Source organism: Molothrus aeneus, chromosome 2 (genome assembly GCF_037042795.1).
Source record: "Molothrus aeneus isolate 106 chromosome 2, BPBGC_Maene_1.0, whole genome shotgun sequence".
NCBI classification, from domain to species: domain Eukaryota; kingdom Metazoa; phylum Chordata; class Aves; order Passeriformes; family Icteridae; genus Molothrus; species Molothrus aeneus.
Window position 1 is genome coordinate 114,789,582 of NC_089647.1, and position 13,587 is coordinate 114,803,168.

Below are 13,587 nucleotides of genomic sequence, written 5' to 3' on the forward strand. Positions count from 1 at the left end.
TTGTTTTAACTGTCAGGCACTTTGCAAAGTCTCCGATGGCCATCAGGCGTTCATGGCCACCCTGCAGCACCCCCAGACTGGATCAATCAGACTGGAGTCCCGGCTGTTTCACACGAGGAAGGGAACGCTGCCCATAAATCGGCACTGAACGGGAGAGCTCTTGGCTGCTCGCAGGTAAAATTATCCTCGTCACTGTCCAGCTGGGGGAGGGGATGCCAATGACAAGTCCTAAATCCACCCAAGTACCGATGCAGGAACTGTAACACTCGCTGCTCCTGTAACCGAGCCTACCTGTACGCCTGGAAACAATATCAAACTCTTGACCTATTGCCCTCCTGGCTTAAGAAAACCCCGCTGGCTCTTCAATTTTGAACAAGATATACTTGCTTCACCCAAGGAATATTCCAAAGCCATGAATTAAACTCAATAAGCTTCATAAACTTGGATGGAATTTTTAATTCACAGCAGAAAATGTAAATTTAACACTTCACACACATATTCTACTTCAGACTGCAAATAAAAAGTCTAGTTCTAAATAATTCATGTAAGCCAAAAACATGAAGCGTAGCCTACAAAAGTATCTATATATACACACACCAAATATATATAGATAATAGTTAACAAATACTAGCTCAGAGTTATTTTCAGTGTTATTATTCTAATTCTATAAAGTATAATTAATTTTCCAAAAATATCCAACCTACAGAGGTTGGGAGAAGGGCGGCGTGGAGAAAGAGAGAAACAAGTTTACCAAAACTTTTTAGGGCTACAGACTATTCCAAGGAGGGAGGTTAAATTCTGCTTGGTTACAGGCAGAGAATTAAACGCTACCGGAAACTAAATATTTCCTAATTTATCACCAGATATCATCTAAGTGTTCTTCAACTTGACACACCTTTCTTGAGGAAAAGGTAAGGAAAACACCAAGAAGATAATAAAAAAAAGTTGTTAACTTGTTCAAACCCAGGCCCCCATGAAACTCCATCCACCTCAGTGTGACTGCAAGGACCTCCTGGCAAAAGTTACCAGCACACTCTCATTCGGGTTCAACCAGGATGGCTGTCAAAAACACGCCTGTCGATTTATTTTGGAGTCAGTTACTCCGTCTTCGTTGATTTTAAACAACAATAAATGTTCATTTCCCCCGATGGCTGTGGAGTAATAGGAGAACTAAGTAACAGCAGCAATCTAGAGACATGATCAAAGAAGCCCTTTGGACGGGCTAAACCCAAAACTTCAAAGCCGACTGAGATTCACAAATTTCTAAATTTCGAATTGCAGGACTTTAAAATGCGTTGAGTGATCCCGCGGCGGCGGGAGGGAACTGTGGCCACTCCAGAGGAGCACCCAGTGCATCCGAGCAGAGCCCCAGTTCCTCCAGAACACAAAGCTGAATCCCTGAAAGGCCGCGGCCGGCTACTCAAACATGGAACCAGGGAATCATTCACGATGGAAAAGACCTCCGAGATCATCGAGCCCAACCTACGGCCACCTTGTCAACCAGACCAGGGCAGCGAGAGCCACGTCCAGCCCTTCCCTAAAGACGTCCGGGGCCGGTGCCTCCAGCAGCTCCCCGGGGAGTGCCCGTGTGTCCCTGCCTGTCCCTGTGCCCGTGTGTCCCTGCGTGTCCCTGTGTCTATTCCCAACGCTGCTCCCTCCTCCTCCCCACCCCCACCGAAGGGATGACAGGCACCTCGCTCAGGTAACTCCTTCCCCATCTCCGCTGCACCTTCCCCACCCGCCCCACCGGCCCCTCACAGGTACCGGGGCATCCCAATCCTCCCCTACAACAGGTGATGCTCCAAGTCCTGCCGCCCTCCTCGCCGCCAGCCCGGCCCGAGCCCTCGCACCCGCCCACCGCAGGGCGTTGCGCATAACACCGAGAGGCTCCGGGCGAGCTCCCTTCCTCCATCGCCGCTCCCAAGGCCCGGGAAGGCACAGCCGCGCTCCAAGGGGAAAAAGGCCGCGGGCTGCGGAGGGGCGGGCAGGGATGGATCCCGGCCCTGCCGCCGCTCCCGCTCTAAGATGGCAGCGAAGCGCTGCGGCCCCTCCGCCGCGGGCCCGGGCGAGGCGGCCCCGGCTCGTCCCGCGGTGCGGCGTCTCACTCACCCGTGCGGCGGCTTCTCCCGGGGCGAGGCCTCTCCCTCCGCGGGGCGAGCGCCGGGCGCGTCCTCCCGCTCTTCCCCGGGGGCCTCGGCGGCGGCGGCGCCTCCTCCTCCCTCGGGCCGCGGCTCTGCCCGCGGTTGGAAGGGGAGCCCGGGCGGCCCGGCGGGTCCCCGGCCGGGCTCTGGCTGTTCGCTGCCCTCACAAAATGGCGCGCGGTCCAAACCTGCGCAGCGCCCGGCGGCGGCTCGGCCTCGCCTCGGCTCGGCTGCGATCGGCGGCCTGAGCCCCGGCCGGGAGCGCGGGGACAGCGGCGGGGGGAGCGGGAGGAGCGGGAGGAGGAGGAGGAGAAGGAGGAGGAGGAGGGGATGGGGGGAAGCGCAGCGCCGTACCGAGCCCCCGGGAACTCCTCGCTCCCTCCCTCCCTCCCCCGCCTGCCAGCCGCTACCTCCTCCCCCTCCCTCCCTCCCCGCCCGCTCCTCCTTCCCTCCCTCCCTTCTTCCTCACGAACCGGCTTCGTTTCCCGCACCGCCGCCGCCGCCTCAAGCCCGGCCGCGCATCCCCGGCGGGACCCTCGGAGCGCACTTTTTTTGCGTCCCTTCTTTTCTTTTTCCTTTCGCGGTGGAGGTCGGAAGAAGGAGAAGAAAAAAAAACTTAAAAAAAAAAAACAACCCCAGGAGTTCTGGCGGAAATTGAGCTATTTGCTCCTTTTTTATTATTTTTATTTTATTTTAATTTTTTTAATATTTTTTTAAATTTAAAAAAAAACCCAACTGACAAAATGGCGGCGGGGGCGAGCCTGTTGCCATAGCAACTGTCAATCACCCGCGGCCGGGCGGGAGACGGCGCTGACGTGGGGAGGCAAGGGCGGGCCGCGCTCGCCATGGCAACGGCTCCTTCCCCCTCCTTCCTCATCCGTGCCCGCCCGCCCTCCGGCGTGTGACGGTGTCGGCGGCGCTGCGGGCCGGGATGGCCCCGGCGGGGCGGGGAAGGGGAGCGGCCGCCATTCCCGGTGACGGGGGGGACCCGGCGGTTGAGGCGGTGCCGGCCCCGGCCCGCAGGGGGCGCCGGGAGCGCGAGGCCGAGCCCGCCGGGGCTTCCCGCCCGCCGCCGCCTGTGGGGAGGGACAGGGCCGGGCACGGCCCCCTCGGAACCCGAGACGTGCCCGAAAAACCGTTCAAAAAACGCACTGCGAGGAGCCCGGAGTGCCTCAACCTGCTGAGGGAAAAACCGTTTAAAAAACGCACTGCGAAGAGCCCGGAGTGCCTCAACCTGCTGAGGGAAAAACCGTTCAAAAAACGCACTGCAAGGGGCCCGGAGTGCCTCAACCTGCTGAGGGAAAAACCGTTCAAAAAACGCACTGCAAGGGGCCCGGAGTGCCTCAACCTGCTGAGGGAAAAACCGTTCAAAAAACGCACTGCAAGGGCCCCGGAGTGCCTCAACCTGCTGAGGGAAGGCTCCTCTCCCCTCCCCTCGCCATTGCGTCCGCGGGTCTTTCTCGACCCGCTTAAAAATATCACCCCCAAAAAACGAGTTGGAAAATGTGCTGAAAGTCGTCCGGTGTGGGAGCCCCGATGTGTTGGGGGAGTCACAGGATTCTAGAGGGTTTCTGTCCCCTCAGAATTGCATCCAGGGGTGTTTCTTGGCCCCTCAGAAAATCTGTGTTCCCCAAGAGCAAGTTAAAAAACGCACTGAAAGTCACCCGGTGTGGGAGCCTTGAGCTGCTAAGGGAAGGCTCCTTTCCCCTTGGAATTGCATCCAGGGCTTTTCTAATTCTCATCAGGAAAAAAATACATTCCCCTAGAAGCAAGTTAGGTGTGGGAGCCTCAAGCTGCTGAGGCAAAGCTCCTTTCCCCTCAGAATTGCATCCAGGGGTCTTTCTCACCCCCCCCCCCTCTGAAAATCAATATATTCTCCCAAAATGATTTTAAAAATGCACTGAAAGTAGCTTGGTGTGAGAGCTTTGAGGTGCTGAGGGAATCAGAGAATAAAAGGCTCTTTTCCCCTCAGAATTGCATCCAGGGGTGTTTCTTGGCCCCTCAGAAAATCTGTGTTCCCCAAGAACAAGTTGAAAAATGCACTGAAAGTCACCCGGTGTGGAAGCCTTGAGCTGCTGAGGGAAGGCTCCTTTCCCTTTGGAATTCAGTCCAGGGCTTCTCTAATTCTCATCAGAAAAAAAAAAAAAAAAAAAAAAAAAAAAAAAAAAAAAAAAAAATTATATATTTATATTTATATATATATATATATTCCCCCAGAAGTGAGTTAGGTGTGGGAGCCTCAAGCTGCTGAGGCAAAGCTCCTTTCCCCTCAGAATTGCATCCAGGGGTCTTTCTTACCCCCCTATGGAAATCAGCATATTTCCCTAAAATGAGTTAAAAAATGCACTGAAAGTAGCTTGGTGTGGGAGCCTTGAGGTGCTGAGGGAATCACAGAATAAAAGGCTCTTTTCCCCTTGGAATTGCATCCAGGGGTCTTCCTCATCCCCCTCAAAAATCAATACATTTCCCAAAAATTGAGTTAAAATATGCACTCTAAGTAGCCCAGTGTGGGAGCTTCGAGCTGCTGATAGAAGGCTCCTTTCCCCTTGGAATTGCCAGATCGGTGCTTCCAGCCTAAATCTGTGACAGGGGGTTTTTAATGTATTTTTTTTTTATTATTTTTAATTTCTGGAATGCCCACAAAGATCAAAAAGTAGAGTCTGGCCTTTATCTAATACTTTAATTCTGACGTGTTATACTTTAATCTAGTCATTTCAGTTCCCAGCCAGCCTCCTTGGAGAAATTAGGACATGTTACTTGTTCCATTTGCTTTTTCTTCCTGTTTTAATATTTTTTTTTTATCTTGGCTTAAAAGGTGGAAATAAGCAGCCAAGGATTGGCAGACGGATGCAGCCACAGCCAAAACCCCCCAAATAATTGAAGTGTTGAGAATTTTACTTAAATTGTGTGATCACAGAATCCCAGAGTGGCTTGGGGTGGAAAGGACCTTAAAGTCCACCCAGTGCCACCCCTGCCATGGCAGGGACACCTCCCACTGTCCCAGTGTCCAGCCTGGCCTTGGGCACTGCCAGGGATCCAGGGGCAGCCCCAGCTGCTCTGGGAATTCTATTCCAGGGCCTCCCCATCCTCACAAGGAGGAAATTTTTGCTAATATCTGATCTAAAGCTGTAATTTTTCAGTGTGAAGCCATTCCCTGTGTGCTGTCCCTGCATCCCCTGGAAATTGTCTCTCTCCAGCTTTCCTGGGGCTCCTGCAGGCCCTGCAAGGCCACCCTGAGCTCAGCCCAAAGCTTCTCCTGTGCAGGTGAACAATCCCAGCTGTGCCAGCCTTTCCTCCCAGCACAGGAATATCCTAAAATTCATCCAGTGCCACCCCTGCCATGGCAGGGACACCTCCCACTGTCCCAGGCTGCTCCAGCCCCAGTGTCCAACCTGGCCTTGGGCACTGCCAGGGATCCAGGGGCAGCCCCAGCTGCTCTGGGCACCCTCCCAGGGAAGGATTTCTCCTTGATATTCCATCTAAACCTCTCTTTTTCAGCTTAAGGCCATTCATTCCCGTTTGTCTCCCAAATCCCTGTGAAAAGTCCCTCTCCAGGGATGGGGTGCACAGGGGAATCGTGGGACCACCCCAGGAGTGGCAGTGAGGTGTTTGGTGGGTTGGAATTCTCTATGGAACTGCACCTTCCAGCCGTGGGAGGTGCTTGGCAGCATTGTGATTTAAGTGCTCCTTTCTCATTCCCCTCAGCCCCAGAAAGATTTGAGGTCACTTGGAGCTGTTTTTGACGCTTCTCTCAGTGACTCTGAGCGTGGCCAGAATGTGGCTCTTGTTGTCCTGGGGTGTGGAAAGCAACACCTGAGGGAGCTGGGAAGGGGCTGAGCCTGGGGAAAAGGAGGCTCAGGGGGGACCTCACTGCTCTGCACAACTCCTGACAGGAGGGGCAGTGAGGGGGGTCGGGCTCTGCTGCCGTGTCCCAAGGGAAAGGAGGAGAGGAAATGGCCTCAAATGGCACCAGGGGAGGCTCAGGTTGGAGACTGGGACAGAAAATTTCCCTGGCAGAGTGGTCAGGCCTTGGGCTGAGCTGCCCAGGGAGGTTTGGAGTCACTGGAATTGTCCCAGAGCAGTCTGGATGTGGCCTTGAGGACAGGGTTTGGGGTGATGCTGGTGGGGCTGGGTGATCCTGGAGGGCTCTCCCCACATGGACAATTCCAAGATCTCCAAGGCCAACCTCTGCCCAGTCCCTCAGTCAGGAAGAACAGCTCCACTCTCAGAGGGGGCATTCCCTGAGGATTTTTTCCCCTCTAAAATCTCTTTCTGGCCTGTGTGATGGCAGTGACAGAACAGTTTCTCTGCTGCTCAGTGTAGGTAACGACAAAGTTCACAGAAATTTGTTACACTGTTCACTGCATTACTGTAACTTCCTGGGGTTTGGGGTTTTTGTGAGGTTTTGAGGGTTTATTTTGCTAACACTTAAAAATATTACAGAGTTTTCAAGAGTTTGTGCATTTGCTCAGTCATCCTCTACTTTTATTTTGCTGGCTATGCCCAAGCTCTGGCACCTTGGGCAGAGATAAAATGTCCTTTAAAAGGTGATGGCATCTTTTTAAAATGTTATTTTCCAGCAAAAACAACTAGATTTTTTTGGTTTGTTAATTTTATTTGGATAATGAATAACCTGCATGGTACAAAAGTGTTCTCTTCAATATCCATTTTATTAAAAAGCAAGGGGAGGTTCAGGTTGGACATCAGGAGGAAAAAGTCAGGAGGAAAGGGTTGTCAGGAACTGAACTTGTGTTCTGTGCTGGAGGTTTAGGGCTCAGCTTAGGGATCCTCCAGGCTGGGATTCCACCAGAATCCTGCCTCACCTGGAAACTTTGCACAGAGTTGTGACCTGGATGAAGGGAATCCAAGTTCTTGCTTAGCAAAAATTATCAAATCTTACTCCTTGTTTATTTTCTTTAGGAAGGGAGGGACTGCCAAGAAGGAAAGACTCGAGAGTTCTTTTTTTAAACTCCCCACCTGAAGGAGGTTTGCAGTGCTTGAAAACAGGAGGTTGTGTACATTCTACATGAATTAGTGGACAGGCTTGTAAGAAATACTTGGGTTTCTCTTCCTAAGAGACCAACCCTCAGAAAGCAGAATATTGAGGACCAAAAAAAACAAACCAATAATAAGCAGAAAAACTGAGAAAAAAAATAAGAAAAAAAAAAACACATTAAAAATGAGGAGGAAAGAGAGTGGAGAAATGAGTTCTAAGAGAGAAGATAATGTACAGCATCCTAGAGAAATGGAAGAGATGTAAAAGAAACAACACAACAGCTGAAGAGTTGGGATTGCTCAGCCTGGAGAAGAGGAGGTTGTGTGGAGACCTCCCAGCACCTTCCAGTGTCTGAAGGGGCTACAGAGGAGTTGGGGAGGGAGAACTCATCAGGAACTGCAGTGACAGGACAAGGGGCAGTGACTTCAAACTGAAACAAGGAAATTTAGGTTTGGGATATGAAGAAGTTGTTTCCTGGGAGGGTGGGCAGGGCCTGGCACAGGGTGCCCAGAGCAGCTGGGGCTGCCCCTGGATCCTGGCAGTGCCCAAGGCCAGGCTGGACACTGGGGCTGGAGCAGCCTGGGACAGTGGGAGGTGTCCCTGCCATGGCAGGGGTGGCACTGGATGGTTTTTGATGTCCCTTCTGACCCAAACTATGATTCTATGGCAGTGGAGTGTGATTATGGGTAATATATCCCATTTTCTCCCTTTCCAGCCTTCCTGCATGGAGCAGAGGGGCCCATCTGCCTCTCACTGTGGGCTCTGCAAGGCTTCATTCCCTGATCCCACCTGCCCTTGTAGCCCTGCAGCTTTCCTCCTGGAGCATTTCCAGCTCTGCCTGAACTCCAGGCTCCCTTCACAGCAGCCATGGGCACCCTGACTTTTCCAGAGCTCAACATTTGGACTTTGGGTACAGGTTTTGATGCAGATGCTGTGATGGACCACCAGCAATTCCAATAATCCCACTGCAAGAGGGGCCTTCTTAGGTCACCAGGCCCAAGCTGGAAGATCTTCAGGAAGAATTCCATCAAAATACAGAAAGAAAGATTCTGCAGTTGTGTTTCTCCACCAAAGCCACCCCACAGCTCAGTTCCTTTGGTGCTGGGCCCCTGTGTGGTGGTGGTTCCCAGGGGTCCCAGATGAGGGAAGAGATGAGAATCTTGACTCCATGTTTCAGAAGGGTGATTTATTGTGATTTATATTAAAAGAAAATGATATACTAAAACTATACTAAAAGAATAGAAGAAAGGATTTCATCAGAAGGCTAGAAAGGAATAGAAAGGAATGCAATGATAATAAAATCTTGTGACTGACCAGAGAGTCCGAGCCAGCTGTGATTGGCCATTAATTAGAAACAACCACATGAGACCAATCCCAGATGCACCCGTTGCATTCCACAGCAGCAGATAACCATTGGTTACATTTCATTCCTGAGGCCTCTCAGCTTCTCAGGAGAAAAATCCTGGCAAAAGGATTTTTCATAAAATGTGTCCATGACACCCCTGTCACTATCAGACACAAAATAAAACAATGCAGATACTGGAACTTCTGAGGTAAAAAGAAGAAGTTTAATTTCTGACTTGAACATTTATAGACTTTCAAAAGTGACAGTGGATTGGAGAACAACAGTGCCACCTCTCCAATGGTCAAACCAACAGCCCATCAAATTTCTCCTCCTCCAGAAAAGAATGTAGAACAATAATTATTTACATAAAACTGGGTGAGAAAGTTCATTACAAGAATATAAATAATTATTTGCATAAAACTGGGTGAGAAAGTTCCTTACAAGAACATAAACATCAGAAGGCTTAGAAGAACTCAGAAGAACAGAGGGTGCCAGGCCCCAACCCCAAGTGAAGTCCCAGCAGAAGTTCTCCTCCATGGGTTACATCATCAGCACTTCCCAGAGCACCGTGGCAGCTCCCAGCCAGCCTCAGTTCCACATGAAGCCATCATCTGGAGGGAGCAGCTTGTGTTTCGCCTGTCAAAAAGGTGCTGCTAAGGAACTGATGTGGTCCAGCTCTTTTTAGGCCAGAGGGGTTGCCATGGTAACCCGTTGGGATGGAGATAGATCAGCTTTTGAGTCATCATCAGAGCCGGCTTCGATAGTACCGGCTTTGGATTGGCAGCCAGAGCTGCACACTGTGTAGGCTGGCACGCCTCTGGACCAGAAGGTCCTGGAATTGCTGCTGGATGAGCCTTGTTCCAAAAAAAAAAAAAAAAAAGTGCATTTCCTTGAGTTCTCCCTGATAATCCCTGGAATTGTTCTTGGTGTTCACACTCACGGTGAAGATGATGCTCCTGAGCATGAAAAGTTTCTCTTCTGGTTTAAAACATCAGGCAGGAATTTCTGGACATCAGGAGGATTTTTGGTTTTTTTCATGGAAATGGTTGTTAAGTATTGGAAGAGGCTGCCCAGGGAGGTTTGGAGTGCCCATCCCTGGAGGTGTCCAAGGAACACCTGGAGGTGGCACTGAGTGCTCTGGGCATGGGGCACAGCTGGGACCTGAGGATCTTGGAGATCTTGTCCAACCTCAGTGATTCTGTGAAAATCCTTCCCAAAACCATGGAGTTTCTGGGGAAGAAGTCTCCAGGGAAAAGGCTCTGTTAGTTATCCTAGGGAAGTGCATATTGGAAGCTGAATCCCAGAAGTCCTCCTAAGAGCACTTTCCGTGATAAATACATTTGTGGGAGGGCAGAACAGTTCCTGTTAAAATCAGGGCATTCTGAAGAATTGTGATTCTTCAAAACTTTTGTAAATCAGGTGCTACAATGTCAAGTATGTCTCTACACCCTCAATTTCCAACTTTTAGAGGAATCTGGTTTCCCTGCATTAGAAAACAGGGAAAACAAACAAACAAAAAAGGTTCATTTAATCATAACGTTCCCCTCCTATCCAAAAGGACCAGTACAATCCATGGCTCTTTAAAAATCTTGGGTTCTGCTGCCTGTAACATCATTGGATCTACACCTGTTCAATGCCCAGCTTTTGCTTCTCTGTCAGAATTCCTGGAATAGTCAAAAACTGTCCTCAGTTCCATTAAAATCCCATTCCTCTTTCATTGGCCCCTTCCCTCTTCCATACCAATTCCCTGCTCTCTGGTGCAGCAGGATTGGTGTCTTTGCTGGCCAAAATGAAAACTTGCTTCTTGCTGCCAGGAGAAAGCTCCTTGTGCAGCTTCCACAGGGATTTTGTTCTTGAAATTCCAGACCATGATATTTCTGGTATCCTGACACAAATCCACTCAAGAAAGTTCTTAGAGCTAAGTTCTGCTTGGTGTCCACTTGATCAGTCTCCTGCTAGCAAAGAAAAAGAAATTGTGATGAATTTTAAATTGTTTTTTTCCTAAAATTGTCACTTAGGGAACTTCATTAGGCTTAAGAAGTCATTCTTCAGTAGAAGCAGGAATGCTTTGTTGTCTGTTCCTTTTTCCCTCCCAGATCTTCCATCCCATCCCAGTTCAGAAGAAAGATGGAGAGAGGCTTTTTACAAGAGCATGGAGTGATGGGACAAGGAGAAATGGCCTTAAGCTGGAAAAGAGTAAATTTAAATCAGAGATTACCATGAAATTCTTTGCTCTGAGGGTGGTGAGGCCCTGGCACAGGGTACCCAGAGAAGTCCAGGGCTCAGTCACTGCACAGCCAAGTTCTTCCTGATGGTCAGGTGAAACTTCCCACAACAGTTCAGCTTTCCCCAAAGTGAGAGAAGGTTCAGTGATTAGCCAGGATCAATCCTCACCCAGCCACCAGCTCCCAGAACTTCTCTGAATCTCTTTATTCACCACCTCTGCCCAAGGTGGCTGAGCCCTGTGAGGAATAAAAAAACATTGCAAGAGCTGAGGCTCCAATCAAAGCCTGATCCACTCAGGATTATGGACCAGAACAAAGAGTTTGTATTTTCTGCAGAGGAGCTGTGTGTACCTCCCCTCCCTGTGAGGTGCATTCCAGTTCCTGGGTGTCCCCACTGCCAGGCCCTGGAGCTGCTCTGTGGCATCACTAATTAGGCTAATTGCTCTGGGGGCCAGCACTCCTCTTTTATAGGGCACCATTTTTGGGGCCTGCATTTCCCCTCTGGGAGCTATTCCAGGGAGCTGCAAGGCAAGGTCAGCGCTGACCTTCTGCTGAGATCCCTGCTGGAATTCCACAGGGACCTGCCAGGATGGAGCTCCCAAAATAACTCTGGGCAGGGCTGTGCTCCCAGGGCAGGGACATCCCTGCAGCACTCCCAGGGCAGCTCCCCCAGGCCGCTGGAACTCTGGAGAGGGCACAACACCATGGAGGGGGAAGCGCTGGGCACCAACCTGAACCTGCTGGCACACAAACCACCTGGGTCTGGAGCCACGGGGAAATCAGACCCCAGTTCCCTCTGAGTGTAAAGGGCTGGAGGAATCCAGAAAACCTTACAGTTCTCCATCCTTTTAAAGAAGCTCCAGTTCTCTCTATTCCCACTGTCACTGTCAGGGACCCTCAGCTGCAGAAGTGCCAGGGGGACTTCAAAACCAGCCATGGAGAAGTCCTGGCTGTCAGGTCTCAGGACGTCAGGAAACTTTGCAAAGGGTCCAGCACCCAAAAACAAATGTGGGGTGGAATCACAGAATCTGGTTTGGGTTGGAAAGGACCATAAAGGAGTGACAGGACAAGGGGGATGGCTTCAAACTGACAGAAGGTGGGATTGGGTGGGATATCAGGAACAATTCCTGAAGGTGGGCAGGCCCTGGCACAGGGTGCCCAAAGCAGCTGGGTGTGCCCAAGGCCAGGTTGGACATTGGGTTTGGAGCAGCCTGGGACAGTGGAAGGTGTCCCATGGCAGGGGTGGGATGAGATGAGTTTAACATCCCAAGCCAAACCATTCTGGGATCTATGATTCCCTGACATAAGGAACATTAAAAAATGGGTTTAAACTGGGGACAATTGGCAGGCACTTCTAGCACAATGGAAGATGAGGTGTGCTGCTTGTTTAAGTGATATTTCATAAACATTCATTTGTTTCCCAAGAAATCTGTCAGGTTTGAAATTGTCCAGTGGCCTTGCTGAAGTTGGCAAATCTGTGGAGCTGGGAAAGATTTCACTGAGCAGCAGCTGCACAGGAAACTCTCTGAGGCAGGGGTTGCACCAGACCACTTCTCTGCTCTGTGTAACAGCACTGCCCATCAATTCTTTCCTTTCTGGAGAAGAAAATTACCATTACTCCAGGTATTTGATATTTTTGTGTGCAGGGCCCATCAGGTTGATGAATAAATTGAATTAGATGATGGGTTTAGATCTCTTTCCACTCAAATATCCTCTCCTGAATGCTCACATCCGCAGGACACACAACACTCATGCTCCCAGAAACCAAAAGTTTCTCTCTTGGTTTATAAAACCCAGTTTTGAAAAACAAAAGCTTAAAAATCCCCTCAATCTGTTGTTTTTCCCTCTTCCAACCTATGTGTAACAGCAAATCTTTTCACAATAAATCTCAACTGAATTTTGATATATTGACAGAGCAGTTTTTGAAAGGGATTGCCTCAAAGAGGTGAAACTGGACTGCTGAACCCAAATTTCAAGCAGAACATAAAGATTTCCAGTTTAAAATTAAAACAAAGCTAAATGAAAAGCATTGAAAAAATTCCAAGTAGCCAAACACACTGTAGAAGTGTAAATATTTTAAAAAATCAATGTAACATAACCTACTCTGGATATTTATTTTATTTATTCTGTTAAAATTAACTAGTCCACTCTAGGTGTATGAGTAATGTAAATCTCAACTTTAACACAGAAAAGTCTAAATTAATGCATTTTGAAGAATTCCATTAATGAAATACTAATTAATGCCATTTATATACATAAAAACCAATGCTCAAAAATACACAGGAACTTTGTATCTGGGATGGACAGAGCACACATGAAACATCAGGAAGAGAACACTTCCTGACCTTCTTTTGGGGATTTGAGGTACTTTGGGAGGTTTTGTGTGTGTCCAGAACACTCAGGCTGAGACAAACATTCAACTGATCCTTGCTTGTTTGTTTTCCATTCTTTGCAGGTTTGCCAAGCTTTAACTGCTTGGAAGAAGTTTCCTGTCCTGGGTGTTGCTTCAGGCTGATTTTTTATTCTTTAAACGTCCTCTAGCTTTTTTTTTTCTTCTGTTTTAAGTGGAAGGAACAAGGAGAATTTGGGTTTTTTTTTTTTTTTTTGGAAGGGTAATATTTTGGTCAGGGAAATTTATAAGCAACTTCAAGTTTCAAAGGCTGAAAACAGCAGCTAAAAAATATTTCTTGCTTAAATTGTCACAAGAAAGAACTTTTTGTTGTCTTTTTTATGTTGCTTTTCAAGGCAGTGAAATTGATATGTAATAAATTATAGTAAATACGCCAAGTCTGTGGTGTTAATTTTTACCCCAATTCCAGATTCTGAGCATCACCTTCTTAGCCAAAGGTACAACAACACAAGGGTTTTCCATGCAACATG

General features: G+C 49.1%; 1 protein-coding gene and 1 long non-coding RNA gene across 2 annotated transcripts in view; one reads left to right on the forward strand and one right to left on the reverse strand.

The window, feature by feature from the left end:
* DYRK1A (dual specificity tyrosine phosphorylation regulated kinase 1A) overlaps positions 1-2,218 on the reverse strand; it is a 78,553-nt gene extending 76,335 nt beyond the window's left edge. The window contains exon 1 of the mRNA XM_066545559.1: positions 2,110-2,218. The gene's annotated coding sequence lies outside the window, so the exon portion shown is untranslated. The remainder of the gene's footprint in view (positions 1-2,109) is intronic.
* LOC136553785 (uncharacterized) lies at positions 1,675-13,308 on the forward strand. The gene is made up of 3 exons (XR_010783222.1): positions 1,675-1,702; positions 12,133-12,330; positions 13,163-13,308. It is a non-coding gene; the product is annotated as an uncharacterized lncRNA (long non-coding RNA).
* The last annotated feature ends 279 nt before the right edge of the window (positions 13,309-13,587 follow it).